Raw genomic sequence first — 19,801 nt, forward strand, 5'->3', positions numbered from 1 at the left:
TATACTTGAAATTTTCTAAGAGGGTAGATCTTTAGTGTTCTCACCACAATGAAAGAAAGAAAAGAAGATGGTAACTATGTGAGGTGATGGATATGTTAATTAGCTTGATTGTGGCAGTCATTTCACAGTATATACATATATCAAATGGTCGTGTTGTACATCTTAAATATATACAATTTCTTTTTCTGAGTTACACCTTAATAAAGCTAAAAAATGTATTATGGCCTTCTGTAGCTTATAACTGTGATTGTAAGCAGAGTATATTCCAAGAACAGTGTAAAGATGGAAGATCATGTCTATAGTATTGTTTCCAGGTAGGGGAAGGAGTACTTGTGGAAAGCTGGAAAACTCTAGGAGTACATAACCAACAATCAGAGCTAAGGTTACAGGTTAGAGGTATAAGCTGGGGAAAAGAATGCCATAATTTGGGGGGTCTTGGAAAGGATGGAGGAATGATCAGAAGAGGAACAGCTTGCATAAAGGGGAGAGTAGGAAAATAATACAAGTGGAGAATCATCATGGAAAGCTGCGGAGAATTAAGTGGATGTCAAGGATGATGTTGGTGGTAATATAGAAGAAAGATGCAGCAAAGAAGGAAAATGAGAATGTTAAAGATAGGAAACAGATACTGAGAGGTCTTATTTTGACATTTTCAGCAGAATCTGACTGTGTGGAGATGTCATCTGCTTGATCTGCAGTTCTTAGGAAAGCTGTTTACTTCATAAAGCCTTCTATTTCTTAGGCTCTGGGAGGGCTTCAGTTTAAGATCTCCAGGTGGAGTAGATTTCCATTCTATGTATATCTTGTGCCTTCTTAATTGTGCGATGTGGAAACAGGGTTAGATTCCCTGAAGTTTGGTTGGCGTGATAGTGGTAAGAAAGACCGTGGGGCGCCTGGGTGGCTCAGTCGTTAAGCATCTGCCTTCGGCTCAGGTCATGATCCTAGGGTCCTGGGATCGAGCCCCGCAACGGGCTCCTTGCTCAGCAGGGACGCCTGCTTCTCCCTCTCCCACTCCCCTTGCCTGTGTTCCCTCTTTCGCTGTGTCTCTGTCAAATAAATAAATAAAATCTTAAAAAAAAAAAAGATAGTATTGGTGCCCTACCAGAGTATTTCAAGGTTAGTTTTTTGGTGATGTCATCTCCAGAGGAAAAAGTGTCCAGTTTCTAGATTGTGAAGTAGTTTTGGTGACTGCAGGAAAAGCAACCCTAACTTATTTATTTATTTATGTATGTATGTATGTATTTATTTATTTATTATTACATTCAGTTAGCAAGTATTTAGTATATAGATTTTTATGTATTTATTTATTATTTATTTTTTATTATGTTCAGTTAGCCAGTATTTAGTACATCATTTTTAATGTAGTGTTCGATGATTCATTAGTTGCAAATGACACCCAGTGTTCATCATAACACGTGCCCCCTTTAATGCCCATCACCTGGCAACCCTAGCTTATTAATAATAAATGTAGGTATATTTAATAAGTCCCTCACAATTTTAAGAATATTTGAGTTAATTAGATTGAATTCTTTTATCGCCCATGTGGAGTATGGATTTCTTACAGGTCTGCCAGTAATTATTTCCTAGGGGAATAAAGGTGAGGTTCAGTAAAAGAGGACCTGAGACCAATCAGGGCCAAAGTCAAGATGTTGGGCCATGAAAGACTGAGTTCTTCTGAGAGTTTTGCAAATTTTAGTTTTAATTGTCTGGGCACTCAATCATTTCAGATAACTAGGTGTGGTAAGGACAGTGTTATTTGTAGGACAAAGGAAGAACTCAGATTTCTCTGGTAACTTTACCAGTGATATAAATTCCCTGTTCACTTGAGAGGGCAAGTGGAATACCCTAGGTGGGGAAGATTCCTGGTACAGAAGTGTGACAGTAGTAATAATGGCCCTTTTACATGGGGAAGCTTCTAGCCACTGAGAGGACATGCAAATAACGGTAAGGAGAGCCATCAGATTTAGGGAGTTAAAGAAAATCTAATTTTCAATGGAGAAAGGGTACTACTGAAGGTGTGGCTCTCTTTCTTAATCTGCCCTTACAGCTTTGCCAAGATTATGGTTTTTGGCAGATGTGGCAAGAGAGTACCACTTGTTCCAGGTAAGGAGTGAAGTTTACGCACCAAAAATTGTGGAAAAATTGATTTTTTCCCATGATTGGTAATCTTGTGAAGGTCATAGGGCAAATTTCGAGTAAGGGAACTGAGTAGAGATGAAGTGGTCTTCTGGGTGTCTCAGAATCTCATCTGAGTGGATACAATATCCATCTTGTTTCTAATTGGCCTTTTAATCTTCAGGAGCCTTAAAACAAGAGATTTTGATTTCCTTGATTAGAGGATCAGGTGGTAAGTGGAATGAATAATATCTTGTCTGATTATAATGGGATTAGGACAGATTTATAAACTGCTAACTCACATATTATAAGCTAATGAGTTTCCCCTTGCCTCAAGTGTTTTATCGCCAATATGGGCATTGATTTTGAGTATAATCACCTCTTATGGTAATAATAAGGCTTTAGAAGGTCAACCAACTATTTCCCATTTTTGATTGGTGTTCTAGCTGCACTCATAAATCCCTTGGCTTTCCATAACATAGTGAGTCATGGAATACTCCAGGCAATTGGTATAGACATTAACTCTCCTATCTTTAGCTAAAGTAGAAGCTCTGGCAAGAGCCATGAATTTTGCTATCTTAGTTGACTTTGCATTAGAGGTTCATATTCTACAGGGTTTTGGAAATTTGTGATGGCGTATTTTACCTGGAAACACTGTTTTGATCTGTGGAAGTATGAACCATCAGCAAAGAGAATGAGATCTGGATCTACAAGAGGAATTTCAGTAAGACCAGGGCGGGGATGGGTTGAAGTTTGGGTGGCTGCAACGCATTTCATGTGATCACTCTTCAGTCAGAAGAGAAAGGCTAGTGGGATTAAGATTTTAAAAACACTGTTTAAGAATGTGAGAAAGAGTAGAAAATAATGTTAAAAATAGAAGCAATATGGATCTCACTAGAGAAGGGAAGAGTTTGAAAAATGTTGCATATTTTCAGTCAGGAGAAGATTTTGGACAACATGGGGTATATGAATATTCAAAGTATGACCTAGCACGTAAACTGTGGTTTGAGCACCGATCTAGAATGAGGGTAAGTATCCAATGTGCCTCTGTTTCCCGTTATGATTCTGAGATGCTTAAAGTATGTCCTTTCTTACAAACAAATAGAAAAAAGGGCAAAGGAATTTGGGAACTCCAAATTGAAGGCAGAGGAAAGGGAGATTTTTAAGGATTCAAATGCTCTTCACATATTGAGATCCATTGTATGGATTCAGACACTGTTTCCATAATCATATAAAGGAAATCTTATAGTAGAGAAATTAGGAATCAACATCCTACAATAGCTAATCAGTCCCAGGAAGCTCGGAATTTATCTGTTCATTTCAAATACAGGCTAATTCAGAATGACCTTGGTACACTCTGGGGACAAAGTTTTTCCCTTAAAGAAGATATCATGTCCTAAATAAAGAGCCTAAGGACTGCAGTATTGTATTTTTTTTCTCAAAACTTTATACCCCTTTCAAGCCAGAGCTTCTAATAGGTATTTGCCTATCTGTCAGTGAATTATCAATTTTACTGGAGAAAAGAATGAGGTGATCTACATATTGAAGGGGTATTGAATTATGTGGAAAAATAACATCCTTTAAATTAATTTAATACCTGAGGAAAAATAGGTGGGGGCTTCCATAAACCCCTGAGACATAGCACTCCAAACATGTTGTTTTTCCAAAGTGAAGGCAAATAGGTCTTGGAAATCATAGTGGAGGAATATACTGAAGAAGCTGGAACATAAGTCCACAAGAGTGAAGTAATGGTAACAGGGAGTATAGAAGTGAGAAGGCTATTAAATTTGGGACTAGAGGGAATCTAAGTCTTAGTAGTTTATTTTTGGCCCCCAGGTTTGGAACCGATGGATATTCTTTTTTGTTAGGCTTTTTCACAGGAACAGTTGGGGTATTATAGAAGCTTGAGTAGGGACCAGGAATTCTTTGTTAAAAAGTCCTTAAATAATAGGTCTAAAACCTTCAATTGCTTTAAGTTTTAAAGGATACTGGGGTAGCTTAAGGAGGGACGTAGTGATACTATTTCCACTTTTAAGGACTCTGATTGTCAAAATATATTCTGTGTCTGTTGATTCTATATCCCAAAGAGACTCAAGAATATGAGCAAACATATTCTGAATGCAAGAACTGTTAAGGGATTGGGGAAGTACAATGAGAGCAAGGAAATTTGGGGTGACAAAGCTGTTAGAGAAACGGTGAGTAGGGGAGGATTCCAGGTTTTCAAGAGTTAGTCCTTCAGGGGGTGCCTGGGTGGCTCAGTCGGTTAAGCATCTTCCTTTGGCTCGGGTCATGGTCCCAGGGTCCTGGGATCGAGCCCTCCATCGGGCTCCCTGGTAAGCATGGAGCCTGCTTCTCCCTCTCCCTCATGCTCCTCCCCCTGCACATTTTTTCTCCTGTTCTCTCTCTCTCAAGTAAATAAAATCTTTAAAAAAAAAAAAAAAGTCCTTCGGTAGAACATACACATTAATATTCCAATTAGGAAGTAAATATCTGCCTAACAGATTAACAGTTTGTAGAATCATTTTTGTTGGGTATCATGATCATGGAGTCCAAGAAATAGAGAAGGTAGTTTAGAAAGAGACAAATCATGTTTATCTAACACCACCACCAGGATGGTTTGTGTACTCTGAGCCATCATGGTGGGAAATTGTAAAGTATTAAGGGTGGAATAGGTGGCTCCAGTGTCTACGAGGAAGTTGGTTGGGAGCCCACTGGCTGGGAATTATTTTATCCAGTGTGTTTAAGAGTATTTGGGGGCAGACAGAAGCAGATCCCTTTGAGAGAGTCATTGAGACTTCGATTTATTTTCTTTTTGGTTAATCTTTAGTCCAATAAACCTTTTTCCTTACAGTATCTGCAGGTGTTCTGATCTATGGGAGACTGAAGGGAACCTGAGGATGGCTTGAAGTCCTTCGTATGATTACCCTCAATTGGTTTCAGTTGGAGAGTCGTGAGTAAATACTTTTAAGTTTTAGTAGCCTGTACATCTTCATGGTATTTTGCTAAAGCATGGATCTCAGAGAGGGATGCAATTAATGCAGTATTTTGAATATGTTCTCTCAGTTCAGCACGGAACCCATTAACAAAACTGGTGACTAAAGTGAATGTCATGTGATCATTTAGGATTCTATCTGAATGATTCTTCCAAATGTTTTCTAAGCAGTGCCTCCAGTTAGAAACTGATCCATCTCTTTGCTGTCTGCACTCCTGAATCTTTGACTATTTACTTTTTGATGGGAATGGAATCTAACATTTTTCCTTTTATTTCCTTAGCCCTGTTGTAGGTTATGGATATATTTTAGTTTAATTGTAAGTCATCATGAATTTTGACACATTTGGCCTTAAGGCCATAGGACCACAAGGCCATCGGGACACCTTCAAGTCCTTGAAGAAGTTGGACTAATTGGCACAGGTCAGGAAGCTCAGGAAAATATACCCCGAGCAGTAACTTAAATTTTATAGAAAATTCATCCCTATTCTTTTTTGGATAAGGGGAATCCTTTATGATGGCATGTAAGTCAACTCAAGACCAAGGCTTAAATATGACTTGTTGTGGGGGCTGGCAATTGAGGTTCTGTAGCTTCTTGTCCATGGGAACCCAGCACGGGGGGAACAGAATCAAGATCTTGAATAACTGTAGGAAGTGAGAGGGCTGGAAAAGTAGTGTTAAATTCAGGAAAGGCAGGTAAATACAAGGAGAGTGGAACCTGGAAGTGAAGGAGACAGAAACAGGTTTGGAGAAGCTGAGGGTGAACGAGAGGGAATTGAGGAACATATAAGTGACTTTGTGTTTGGAATGGATGATAGAGCAACAGGAGGTTGGCAGATGATCCTTCAGAGACTGAATGGACTCAGATAAGATAGACTGATATTACTAGATAGCCTGATTAAGCTTGGACTGAGAAAGAAAGTACTTATTCACCTTCCTAATACTGTGAGAAATATGCAAATTGTTCAGAGGGCGTTTTGGATTACCAGGATTCAAGGTACCCCCAGAGATGAACACATTTAGGGAGATCACAAGAATCCCAGAGAGTCATTGCAGTTCCAGATTAACCTTAGTGAAATAATGTTACATTTAGAGATGGATGTTTAACTGAATTAGTGCCATAACGTTGAAGCATAGTCAGTGGGAGGAGCAGAGGGAGAGCAATTGATAGGTAGAGGTCCCCATGGGATTAGAAAATGGAATCAGAGCTAAGATCTTAAATGAAACAGTAAACAGTCCTGCTTGATTAATTTTCCTTCACAATTTTCTGGTCAGAGAAAATCCCCACCCCAAGCTTCCCATCCCTGCCAAGGAAATTTGTTAAAATGATCTCCAAATTTAAGAGCAGAGGAAAAACCAGAAGAGTTTACAAAGAAGGGCCAAAGAAAAGTTTCTTTGCCTTAAGGAATCAAAGTAACTCCTTACAACAGATAGGACATGGCAGAACACTGGTTTGAGAGTGGAATTCATCAAATATAGTTGAATTGCTGAACAGAAGACCAGTTTGAAGGACCTACAAAGTGCCATTATTGCCACAGAGATGGTGGGAGTCTGTAAGTGAGGCCCATGCTCCATTGGAGTCAGAGCACCAATGACTGTCAAGTGAAAATAAATCCAGATTTTGGTAAGGAGAGTACTTGAAAGATTTAATAGCAATAAGGGGAGGAGGACTATTACAATAGGGAAAATTTTCAGACCATAAAATCTGCAATCATCTCAAAGGTCAGGCAGAAATGGCTTTTCCTTTTAGGGAGGAGTAAACAAGGCTTAGGGCTAGAAAGGACCAGGTAGAGGAAAGTGGGAGGAGAGAGGTGTGATTGAAAAAAAGATCAGAGATGACTTTACCCTGAAGTCAGCCTATTTTCAGAAGGGGCCATTAAGCAGGGTAGGGGTAAGAGTGGGTCACAGTTCAGGAACCTAGGAAAGGAGAGAAACGTAACCAAAATTTATGTAACAAATATTTGGTTCTGTTTGATCAGTGGGGACAAAACAGTTTAGCTAATCATTTATGAGGCAAAGAATGGACATTGGTAGGGTCTGTGTTTTTCCTTGTCATATAGGGCCAAGGGGACATTTATGAGTCTTAGGTCATATAAGGAAGGTTGTTTCTTTGTGATAAGCTGTTTCCTATAACACAAATGGGTGGGAATATTTCTTTCTATCTTTCTTTCTTATTATTGAAGTATAATTGACCTACAATGTTATATTGGTTTTAGGCGTACAATATAGTGATTTAACAATTCTATACATTACTCACTGCTCACCACGATAGGTGCAGTCACCATCTGTCACCATATGCTATTACAGTATTTGACTATATTCCTTATGCTGTACTTTTCATGTCCGTGACTTAGTTTATAACTGGAAGTTTGTGCCTCTTAATCTCTTTTATCTATTTCGCCCATGTGCCCACCCACCTCCCTTCTGGCCATCACCAGTTTGTTGTCTGTATTTAAGAGTCTGTTTTTTATTTGTTTGTTTTGTTTTTTAGATTCCACATATAAGTGAAACCATATGGCATTTGTCTTTCTCTGACTCATTTCACTTAGGGTAGTACTCTCTAGGTCCATCCATGTTGTCGCAAATAGCAAGATCTCATTCTTTTTTATGGAGGAGTATTTTTCCATTGTATATACATACCACTTCTTTATCTATTCATCTATCAGTACACATTTCATTCCCTCTCTTATCTTGGCTATTGTAAATCATCTGCAATGAACATTGGGGTGCATATATCTTTTCAAATTAGTGTTTTCATTTTCCTTGGATAAATACCCAGTAGTAGAATTACTTGATCATATGGTATTTTATTTTTAACTTTTTGAGGAACCTCCATACTGTTTTTCATAGTGGCTGCACCAATTTACATTCCTACCAACAGTGCACAAGGGTTCCTTTTTTTCCACATCCTCATCAACATTTGTTATTTCTTGTCTTTTCGTTACTAGGCATTCTCACTGGTTTGAGGTAATATCTCATTGTGGTTTTGATTTTTATTTCCCTGATGGTGAGTGATGAGCATCTTTTCATGTGTCTGTTGACCATCTGTATGTGTTCTTTGGAAAATGACTCTTCAGGTCCTCTGCCCATTTTTTAACTGGATTGTTTGTGGGTTTTTTTTTTTTTTTTTTTTTGGTATTGCGTTCTTTATATACCATTGGATATACCATTGGAAAATATCTTCATCCATTTACTAGGTTACCTTTTTGTTTTGTTGATGGCTTCCTTTGCTGTGTAATTTTTTTTTATTTTGGTGTAATCTCAATAGTTATTTTTGCTTTTGTTTTGCCTGAGGAGACATATCCATAAATATGTTGCTAAGGGCAATGTCCAAGAGATTACTGCCTATGTTTTCTTTAAGGAGTTTCAGGTCTCACATTTAGGTCTTTAACTCATTCTGAGTTTATTTTTGTGTATGGTGTAAGAAAGTGGTCCAGTTTCATTCTTTTGCATATAGCTGTCCAGTGTTCCCAACACCATTTATTGAAAACACTGTTTTTCCCCATTGTACATTCTTGCCTCCTTTGTTATACAATAATTGACCATATAGGCATGGGTTTATTTCTGGGGTGTCTATCCTATTCCATTGATAAATGTGTCTATTTTTTGTGCCATTACCATACTGTTTTGATGACTACAGCTTTGTAGTATATATTGAAATCTGGGATTGTGATACCTACAGCTTTGTTCTTTCTTAAGATTGCTTTGACTATTCAAGGATTTTTTGTGGTTCCATACAAATTTTAGTATTATTTGTTCTAGTTCTGTGAAAAATGCTATTGGTATTTTGACAGGGATTGCACTGAATCTATAGATTGCTTTGGGTAGTATGTACATTTTAAGGATATTAATTCTTCCAGTCCATTAGCATGAAGTATCTTTCCATTTGTGTGTATCATCTTCAGTTTTTTTCATCATTCTCTTATAGTTTTCAGAGTATAGGTCTTTCACCTTTTTGGTTAAATTTATTCCTAGGTATTTTATTCTTTTTTGGTGCAAGTGTAAATGGAATTGTTTTCTCAATTTCTCTTTTTGCTACTTCTTTATTAGTACATAGAAACACAACAGATTTCTTTATACATTAATTTTGTATCCCGTGACTTTACTGAATTCATTTATCAGTTTTAGTAGTTTTTTGGTGGAGTGTTTAGGATTTTCTATATATAGTATAATGTCATCTGCAAATAGTGGATTTTGCTTCTTCATTACCAATTTGGATGCCTTTTATTTCTTTCTGTTGTCTGATTGCTCAGGCTAGGGCTTCCAGTACTATGTTGAATAAAAGTGGTACAAGTGAACATCCTGATCTTAAAGGAAAATATTTCAGTTTTTCATCATTGAGTATGATGTTAGCTGTGGGTTTTTCATGTATAGCCTTTATTATGTTGAGATATGTTCCTTCTAAACTCATTTTGTTAAGTTTTTATCATTAACAGATGCATTTTATCAAATGCTTTTTCTGTATCTATTGGGATGATCGTGATTTTTATCCTTCATCTTGTTCATATGATATGTCACATTGACTTGCAAATATTGTACTACCCTTGCATCCCTGGAATAAATCCCATTTGATCATGGTGAATGATTTTTTAATGTATTGTTAAATTTGATTTGCTAATATTTTATTGAAGATTTTTCCATCTATGTTCATCAGAGATATTGGCTTATGGTTTTCTTTTTTATAGTGACTTTATTTAGTTTTGGTATCAGGGCAATGCTGGCCTTGTTAATAAATTTGGAAGTGTTCCTTCCTCTCCTATTTTTTTGGAATAGTTTGAGAAGAATAGGTATAAGCTCTTCTTTAAATGTTTGGTAGAATTCACATGTGAAGTTTTATCGTCCTGGACTCTTGGTTTTCGGGAATTTTTAAATTACTGATTCAATTTCATTGTTAGTTATTAGTCTGTTCAAATCTTCTACTTTTTCCTGATTTACTTTGGAAAATTGTATATTTCTAGGAATTTATTCATTTCTCCTAGGTTGTCAAATTTGTTGGCATACATATAATTTTTCATAATATTCTCATAATATTTTTGGTATTTCTGTGATGTAAGTTTTTATTTCACCTCCTTCATTTCTGATTTTATTTATTTGAGTCTTCTCTCTTTTTTCCTTGATGAGTCTGATGAAAGGTTTAAAAATTGGTTTCATTGATCTTTGCTATTGTTTTTTAATCTTTATTTCACTTGTTTGTGCTCTAAGTTTTATTATTTCCTTCCTTTTACTGGCTTTAAGCTTTATTTTTCTAGCTCCTGTAGGTGCAAGGTTTGGTTGTTTATTTGAGATTTTTCTTGTTTTCTTGAGTTAGTCCTGTCATTTCTATAAACTTCCTTCTTAGAACTGTTTTTGCTGGGTCACAAAGATTTCAGACTTTTGTGTTTTCACTTTCATTTCTGTCTATTTGTTTTTCATCTTGGAGTTTTCCATTGACCCATTGGTTGTTAAGTAGCATGTTGTTAACCTCCATGTGTTTGTATTTTTTCCAATATTTATTCTTGTAATTGATTTCTAGTTTCATACTATTGTGGTTAGAAAAGATGCATGAATTGATTTCAGTCGTTTTGAATTTGAGACTTGTTTTATGGCATAACATGTGATCTGTCCTGGAGAATGTTCCATGTGCACTTGAAAAGAATGTGTACTCAGCTGTTTAGGGATGGAATGTTCTATATATATGTATGATAGGTCCATCTGGTCTAATGTGTCATTCAAAAGCTCTGTTTGTTGATTTTCCATCTGGATGATCTATCCATTGATGTAACTAGGGTATTAAAGTCCCCTACCATTACTGTATTACTGTCAATTTCCTGGGGAAATTTCTTTAATTGTATCTGTTTATAGGATCACAGGGCCTGGGTAAAAACAACGTTGTCAATATCTTGATAGCTGTATACATTATACCATGTATTGTAAGCTATTGTCAAAGCTCATCAATCTGTTCATTTAAGATCTATATATTTTATTGTATGCAAATTTTCTTCTCTAAGTGGGTACTAAAGAGTAGGAATATTATGGATATGTGTGTGTGTGTGTATGTGTGTGTGTGTTTATGTGTAGCACTGAGGAAAGGAAAACAGAATACTTTCCATTCTAATGATTTAAAAGAAAAAGAAAATGATCAATGCTGACCTAAGAGATGTTGTGTTTTTTGTCAGTTTTTCTGGAAACTTCCAAGGTGTCCCTGTGAAATAAAATCCTTTTGAAAGATCAATATACATTGACAAACCAGGGTTAGCTGAAACTTTTGTGAAAAGTCATAATCTATATTCTGCATCTGTATTCAGGCCTGAATTATCCATGCTGATTATCTGCTTTGATCTACATTGCTGGGTAATTTCTTTCATTGTGGCTAACTTCTTTTCATTCAGATCATATTCACATATGCAAACTGAATGGGCCACCCTCCTGACCCATATGATTATTTTGGCTGTCTTTATGATCTGTGCAGGTTATTGCATGATTAGTCCAGCTGTGACCAACAGTGCAGATTTTAAAGATGGAATTATTGAGTCTGCACATATACTGACCCAGTCATGTGCTGTTCACTTTTTCTCCTTGGATTCTATATTATTTGTTTTTTCTATTTATACTGATGAAAGAAATGGACAGTTAATTCCCAGTTCACTGTATGCTGTGAGGATACAGTAAGTATTTTAAGCTAAATGTTTCATTTGGTGTTGTATTTTATAAATAATAATGACCCAATTACATATTTTTGCATTAATAGAATTTTGAATCATTATACTTTATATGCAGTTCATTTTTTTACTGTAATAACATAACATTTGAATCCCAATTTCTCATTTTCGTTAACACTAGGACAATTTTCTTCGTGAGAGTTAAAAAGATAAATATAATCATAGGTTTTATAACTTGAATAATGGACTTTTTCCTTAGATTTTCTAAGCAATAGCTGAACTTTTTAAAGAGCACTTCTTATGCTAATCCAAGATTTAAGGCATCTCTCCATGTTGTTTGAGGACTGGATAAATAAATTTTTTGTGATTTCTTTTGAACCAGTATAATTTATATTTTCCCTTTTACTATATTTGGTGGATCCAGGAAGACGCACACCTCCTTGTCTTAAGTGACTATTATAGTTAACATTATCTTCATGTTCACATCTTTATATTCTTTTAAGTTTTAATAGTAAATTACTTAAAGAAAGGGGATATCTGTAAAAGTTAAATGTGTTAGCTTTTTCCATTGTATTTTTCTATTACTGTTATATAGCTACTGTGTTTATGGCCAAAGTGAAGATTGATGTAGGTTCAGGTACACTGATGATTACAATTGCACAAAACAAGGAGTTTTCAATTCACATGGAATTTCAGCCATCCTGTTAGTTGTTCCTTCCTGTGAATATGCACACTCTTTAACTTTGAAGTGTGAGCTTCTGACCATAGATGAATAATATTCCAAACTGCAAAGTTATGATTAATACATAACTTTTTATGACTTTGCAGAATGATGCAGTTCTCAATTTCATAGTCAGATTTCTTAATGCCTGAAATCAGATTGGTCATGAGTCATCCTAGAGAGGGCTTCCATAAAAGAAAAAAAAAAGGTGGGGAAGGATGTGTTATTTTATTTTGATTGTTGTTCTGTATTTGTGGCCCCCCCTGGTTAAAGGACATCTGCTTAAGAATGACAGAGATTCTTTTAAGTCTAGAAATCATGAATGTTATTTTAAAAAAAGCAATTCGCTAAGAAGTCCTTATTTCACTTTATGGAATTAATCATATGTAAATACCTAACAGCCTCAACTTCAGTATACACTACAGGTATACAGCAGGGTAAAAAAAAATCATACTGCCTGGTTGCTAATTTGATTTCTAACAGTCACGGCATAATCCATATCCATAGGAAGCAAAAATCTATACTGCTCTTTTCAAATTACAAAGACCAATGGGGGAGAGAGAAAAATATATGGAATTTTGCAGTTGCTTCCAATTGTTTTCTGATGCTAAAAGTGGAAACCCAGTTATTATGGCCCTTTGTCAAAGGATGCACAATGAGTCCTTACAGAAAGCGTACTAAGAATAACTGGGCCTCTGATACTAAGTGCAAAGGGTTCCTGAAAATGGAGGAGTAAAGAGAAATGAGTTATCTTGAAGGGAAAGAAAGAATTTAGCAAATTGTTCTGGAGCCTGTTAAAGGTTAAGTTTCAAAAAAGTTTATAATCATGACTTCACACAAATATAAAATGAACACATGTTAAAGATATTCTTTAATTCATTAATTAATAAGGAAATCAGTAAGATGTTATGACTAGTTTAAAAGAGATTTCAGGGAACCACCCATACATAAGCAATAAGTAATGCTTAAAAATATTTACAGTGAAATGTAAAAGTGATTTATAATGGGAGAGATCAATGGCATTTCTACTGGACAAAATTTACTTATATGTCTGTGGATAAGAGTCATTTGTATTGATATCTATGTGTGCTTATACAATGTCTAGCTTTCCTTTGAAGACATTCAGCAATTTTTTAGAACCTATATCCTGAGAAAAGTGGCCAGTAGAAAAATACCTGTCAAGTACTAAAAAAACTTTTGCAAACTGCAATTAATATCTAAATATAATATATTGCTTGATATAAATCTTCTTCATGACTCCAAACATTTTGTAAAATATGCTACATACAGAGATGATGTAAGCAAGTTAATTTTTTTTCCCAGTAATCAAGGAACACAGGCTGAGTTGCACATCTGCATATTAGGTAACAAAAAGAAGACAAGAGCAGTGAAATGTAAGATCTGGAGTTTGCTAGTGGAAGGTACTAGGAACAAGAATTTGCCATGAGAAAAAAAATTCTAGGATATTTACATAAGTCTGGAGGAGGCAAGTGAATTTCCCACAGAATTAGAGATCTTAGACTTGAATCAATTATATATAAATGTGAAATAAGAGTGGTTTTAATTGCCATCTGTATTTCAGTGCTTTTGTTGTTAATTATTAAAACTTTTTACGAGTGTATTGGCAAAATCCTTAGTATTGAATGATTAAGATGATCTCTTTTCTACCCCAGTTTTTATTCCATCAGTCTAGTTGAGCACACCAACAGCGTCTTCCTGTTTATGTGGTTCCCTGGCTTGTGCAAGTGATATTATTTCAGGCCGAGAGCTTCTCTAGGTCACCCCATCAAATTTCTTTACTTCTAGAGTTATTTCTTGTCTCGTTTCAGACAGCCAGGAAATTATTTGCCTGTGGGATTGAACTTCAACTCACCAGTTGAAGTAACACTTTGCTGTTTTGTGGTTTTATGCCAACTACATCTGTGTGTATGTGTGTTTGCATGTTATAAACTATCTTGCAGAGTTGCTAGATTGCAATAACATTTAATTCCCTGACCATACCTGCCTTGTTTACTGCTGTATCCCCAGTGTATAATGTAGAGCCTGGCACATGATATGTTAAAAAAATACTAGTTTTGTAAATGCATGCAGTAAAGGGTCACAACCAGAAGTTGTTTACAAAGCTAACTCTAGGGAAACAGATGGCAGATAGTGTCAAAGAGATTTTTTTTTTCTCTTTCTATTCAGAGAATGGACATAGTGTACTTGAGGAAAACGAATCAATTAATAAACTTGAAGCAATCCTTTATGACTTTCTTTCTTTTTTAAAAAGATCTATTTATTTATGAGAGAGAGAGTGAGCGGGGGCGAGGGCAGAGGGCGAGAGAAACTTAAGCAGAATCCACGCCGAGCACAGACCCTGACACAGGACTCAATCCCATGACCGTGAGATCACGACCTGAGTCAAAACCAAAAGTTGTATGTCCAACTGACTGCACCACTCAGGCTCTCCTCTTTTTTTTTTTTTTTTTAAGAGAACATGTGAGAGCTCGAGAGAATGGGGGGCGCTGAGGAAGTGGGAGAGAGAATCTTAAGCAGGTTCCACACTCAGCATGAAGGCTGACACAGTGCTTGATCTCACAACCCTGAAATTATGACCTGAGCTAAAATCAAGAGTTGGACACTTAACTGACTGAACCACCCAGGCGCCCCTATGACTTTCTAATATATATATATACATATATATATGTATATATATTTTATATTTCAAGATGGTGTTGCAGATGGTTTGAATAAAATGTCCATGTTCAGCATTTTTTTTCAGCACATGTGATTAATATTAGTCCTGTGACTGTATTTTAACAAATAGAGCCTGTTTATAAAGTGGCTGCCAGTGTGAGAAGCACACTTACAGAGCGTGGATAAACATAAGGCTAATAGGCAGGGTTTTCTGGTGCTATAGATCATGGACTCAGTATAACTTAAAACATGCATACTTATACATACGTATATATAATGTCCTGACTTTTAATACATTAAGAATGATGAGAAGCAACAAAATGGTTTGATTCCTTTTAGCACATGGATGGCCTTTCAGAGTAATCCTCCCTCTCACTCTCTGATATTAGCACATGTCACATTCTTTACTTCTAAGAGGCAGAGTATTAAACAGTTGAGACAGCAACATTTATGATGACGATCAGCAACACAATGAGCAGGATAAATTTTGTGTCTTAATAATATGAGCCAAAATTCTCACTTAAGAATGTGTTTTCCAGGGACACCTGGGTGGCAGAGTTGGTTAAGTGTCCGACTCTTGGTTTCAGCTCAGGTTGTGACCTTGGGGTCATGAGATTGAGCTCCATGTCAGACTCTGTGCTCAGTGGGGAGTCTGCTTAAGTTTCTCTCTCCCTCTCCCCTGTCTCTTCTCTCTCTGTCTCTAAAATAAATAAATCTTAAAAAAAAAAGAATGTCTTTTCCATTGCTTAAATATAGTCACTTTTCTAAATGGAGCACAGGTAGTTCTTCCCTGAAAGATGAGGAAAATTTACAAATTTGAACTTTGTCAGGGCTTACAGCCTAACTTGGGGTGCAAAACAGTATGGTATCTTCATATTGTCAAGTGGAAAGAGCTTCAATTTATAACTTCCTAAAAGATGGCTGCTCTGGCAATACTGGCCTGTCATCTGACCTGCATATGGAAAATCTGATAGTTGGGTTTTGAGTCAGACTGACTGAACAGGGTGATGTTGCATTCTTAGTCTCCAAAGCTTACAAGTAATCATACTAGTTTTCCATTGAAATTTGCCATCAAAGTACAAAAAAATCAGTTTATGAGATCAGAAAAAAGATAGGACAATGAAAGTCACAGAGCCTACATTCTGTGTCTTAATTAAATATTTTCTGACACAAACATTTTTCCCCTAGGCCAAGTTCATTTCAGTGAAGAACACTTTAAAAGTCTTGTATAACAAGCAGCATCTCTATAAATAAATGTGATTTTTAATAAAAGCCAAAGAAGTAAACAAGCAACAAGTATATTTTACTTTTGTCCAATTCTATTAAAGTGATGTTATTAACATAAATGGATGAAGACAAAATTTTATACATGCCAAACCTCTCATATAGTTACTTGCTAATTCTACACACATTTGGTATCATCATAATTAAGGACATATTACTTTTATTTTATTTATTTTTAATTTTTTGGAACTTTTTATTTTTTTAATTTAAATTCAATTAGCCAAGGTATAGTACATCACTGGCTTTTGATATAATGTTCAATGATTCATCAGTTCAGTATAACTTTTAAATCTCAGATTAGTAAAGTTTGGTTGCAGTAAAATACGATAATCTGAAATAAGATGACCAGCATCAATTTTAAGGAAATTGTTGAGGTCTTTTTTTTAAGGTTTTATTTATTCATTTCAGAGAGAGAAAGAGAGAGCACATAAGCAGGGGCGAGGGGCAGAGGAAGAGGGAGGAGCATGCTGCTGGCTGAGCAGGGAGCCCGATGTGGGGTTTGATCCCAGGGACCCTGAGATCATGACCTGAGCCTAAGGCAAATGCTTAACCTACTGAGCCACGCAGGCGCCCTGAGGTCTGTCTGATGCCTATTATCAAGTCCATCAAACTTTCACTACCATTATTATTTCTTCTAACATATAACCATTTTTTGTTGTCATATGACTACCAAATGATCCATTACAGCCCCCTATATAGGTCTTTCCTTCTTTCTGACGCATTATTAAACAAATACCGGAATTATATTGTTCTTTTGCTACTCCTTCACATGCTGTCCCTCCTTATATTTTGTCAACTTCATAATAAACCTGAATAGCATATTTGTTATATATCATTTATAGATATTGAAGTATTAGTATGTTACCCCTCCCAGTTGACTAGCATGTATTATATAGAGACCTTCTGTGTGCAACACCCAAAAATTTTTTAAAAATATCTCTAAATTTAAGCATTATTGCATCCAGTGAGGGATATGCTCAAGGGGAGCATATAACAATATTCTATTTGTTAACAATCCCATTCTGGCCCTTTCCTTTCTGTATCATAAAAATTTGCACTATTCCTGCTGGCCTTCTTTTTAAATCCACTTCTCAGCTTTATAAAACAAAAAGCATTGTAGTTTTTCCATGAAAAAATCTCCACCAAAAGGAAAAAAATAGTCCCTCTCTACAGATACAAAAAAAGGACATTCTTTCTTCATCTTAAAGCTTTTCTTACTTAAAATTTTCCATACATCTGACAAAAATATTTAGGGCACCCTGAAACAAGATGGTTGCTAAAGCTTTTAAATGCTAACCTTTAAAAAGTTTGTAATTCTAATTGGATATCTAACTTAGTAACTGCAGCCCCAGTAATTCTGTTTAAATGGACATCTCTGTCTGATAGCTATAAACTTATGTGTTTTCTTTGCTGGGTCAGAAAAGCCTCATTCATATTTCACTTTTTTCTTATATTCATGGGGAATCCAAGTCTCTGTGGATTTCTTATTTAAAAAGAGTGACTGAGGGGTGCCTGGATGGCTCAGTCGGTTAAGTGTCTGACTCTTGATTTCAGCTCAGGTCGTGATCTCATCATTGTGAGATTGAGCCTGGCTTCAGGCTCCACGGTCAGTGTGGAGTCTGCTTGAGATTCTCTCTCTCTCTCTTCCCATGCCCCTCCTCCTGCTTGCTCTCTCTCTCTCTCAAAATAAATACATAAAATCTTTAAAAAATTAAAAAATAAAAAGAGTGAATGAACTTTTTATCATTCAAATTAATAACAGTTATAGTGGGGACATTAGCACAACTCACTAATATTTCCAGTTATTCTCTTTTTGGGGATACTGAAGCATTGCATGGTCCTATTCCCCTTTGAAGCTGAGAGAGGCCACATGACTTGCTTTGGCTAAAAAAGAGTGAGTGGAAGATATATGTACTACTTTCAGATGAAAGTAATCAAGAACTTTAACTTGGTTGACCAACCTGCTTTTTACTCTTTCATGACATGAGGTGTCATAAAATCCCTGCATTCTGGAAAGCTGAATGAACACATGGAAGACAGCTGAACTGGAATGTCAGTCAGAAATGCAACATACTTTGCACAAGATACTTGTATTAGATTAAGCCACTGAGATTTGGGGGCTGCCTGTTAATACCACAAAGCTCATCTTTTGCTGCCTCTGTCTTCTATACCTGTAAAATACCTATGGTGATTATTAGACTATGTTTGAATATAGCTGAACTTACTTTATCAAATATTAAATGCTATGTTCTGATTAGGTGAAATTTGGAAATCTCTTAGTATCATAGATTTTTAAATTAGCACAAGTATTTGAAATACAGAGCTCTGTATTTGAAATACAGAGAATAGTATATAAGCATGGCAGTGATAGGACACATAATTTAGGAAGCCTGCCTTACTGTTTATAGTGCATCTATATGGGCACCTAGCTAGCTCAGTCAGTAGAGCATGACAGTCTTGACATCAGGGTCATATTTGAAGCCCCATGTTGGGCGTGGAGCCTAGTTAAAAGTATAAAATAATATAAAGTGCATCTATACAGTCTTTATTATCCTGAAATATTTAGTTCATTGAATACAATAGCATTATAGTAGAGGAAACATCATGAATAGATAAGATGTAGTTATTCATTTATTTTTTATTTATTTGTTCACCAGGAAAGTTTTTCAGTGTGTTCTTTTATTTGTAAACAGCTCCTTGGTAACTAAGAGACATTAAATTAAAAATTAAACTGACTTTGCCAGGTGATAAAATTCTGATCCATAATAAACTTTGTGTATGAATAAAAGCAGATCTGTTTTTTCCATCCAAGAGGTATTTCTTTACATTTCTAAATCCCAGTGTCTCAATATTCACTCCTTGTAGAATTTTTATAAGTGTATAAAGGTAAATGTGCAAATAGTCAAAGAAGTATAAGAGGGTATTGTGGATTATTTGCAATGATGACTAGAATTATTCTCCCCCATTGCCCATGCCCCTTTGAAATGTGACTTTGTAGCTCATCCCATCAAGAGAAATATTCTGTTTCCCACCACACGGATCTAGGTTGTTCCTGTGACTTCTTTCACAGATAGAATGCAGCAAGAGTGACCTGACAGTTATAAACCTAGAACTCAAGAGGCATGGCATGCTTCCACTTACTCTCTTGGAACTCTGTCATTATCAAGTAATGACCTCCAAGGTAACCTGTTGAGTGATGAATGACACATAGCTCAGCCACCCTCGTCCCTGCCACCACCTATTTGTCCTATCTCCAGACATGTGAAGGAGACTATCCTGTAAGAACCAGCCTATGGCCAACATATTTGCTAAATAAAGAGATATGAGCAAACCATCCAATATCAGTCATGGCTGGCCCAGATCAGCAGAACTGCC

The 19,801-nt window shown here is 36.0% G+C and overlaps 1 pseudogene; it reads left to right on the forward strand.

The window, feature by feature from the left end:
• Positions 1 to 2,999: 2,999 nt before the first annotated feature.
• Positions 3,000 to 19,801, forward strand: part of LOC113930347 — a 106,245-nt pseudogene continuing 89,443 nt past the window's right edge.

This window comes from Zalophus californianus, chromosome X, assembly GCF_009762305.2.
Source record: "Zalophus californianus isolate mZalCal1 chromosome X, mZalCal1.pri.v2, whole genome shotgun sequence".
Classification (NCBI taxonomy): Eukaryota; Metazoa; Chordata; class Mammalia; order Carnivora; family Otariidae; genus Zalophus; species Zalophus californianus.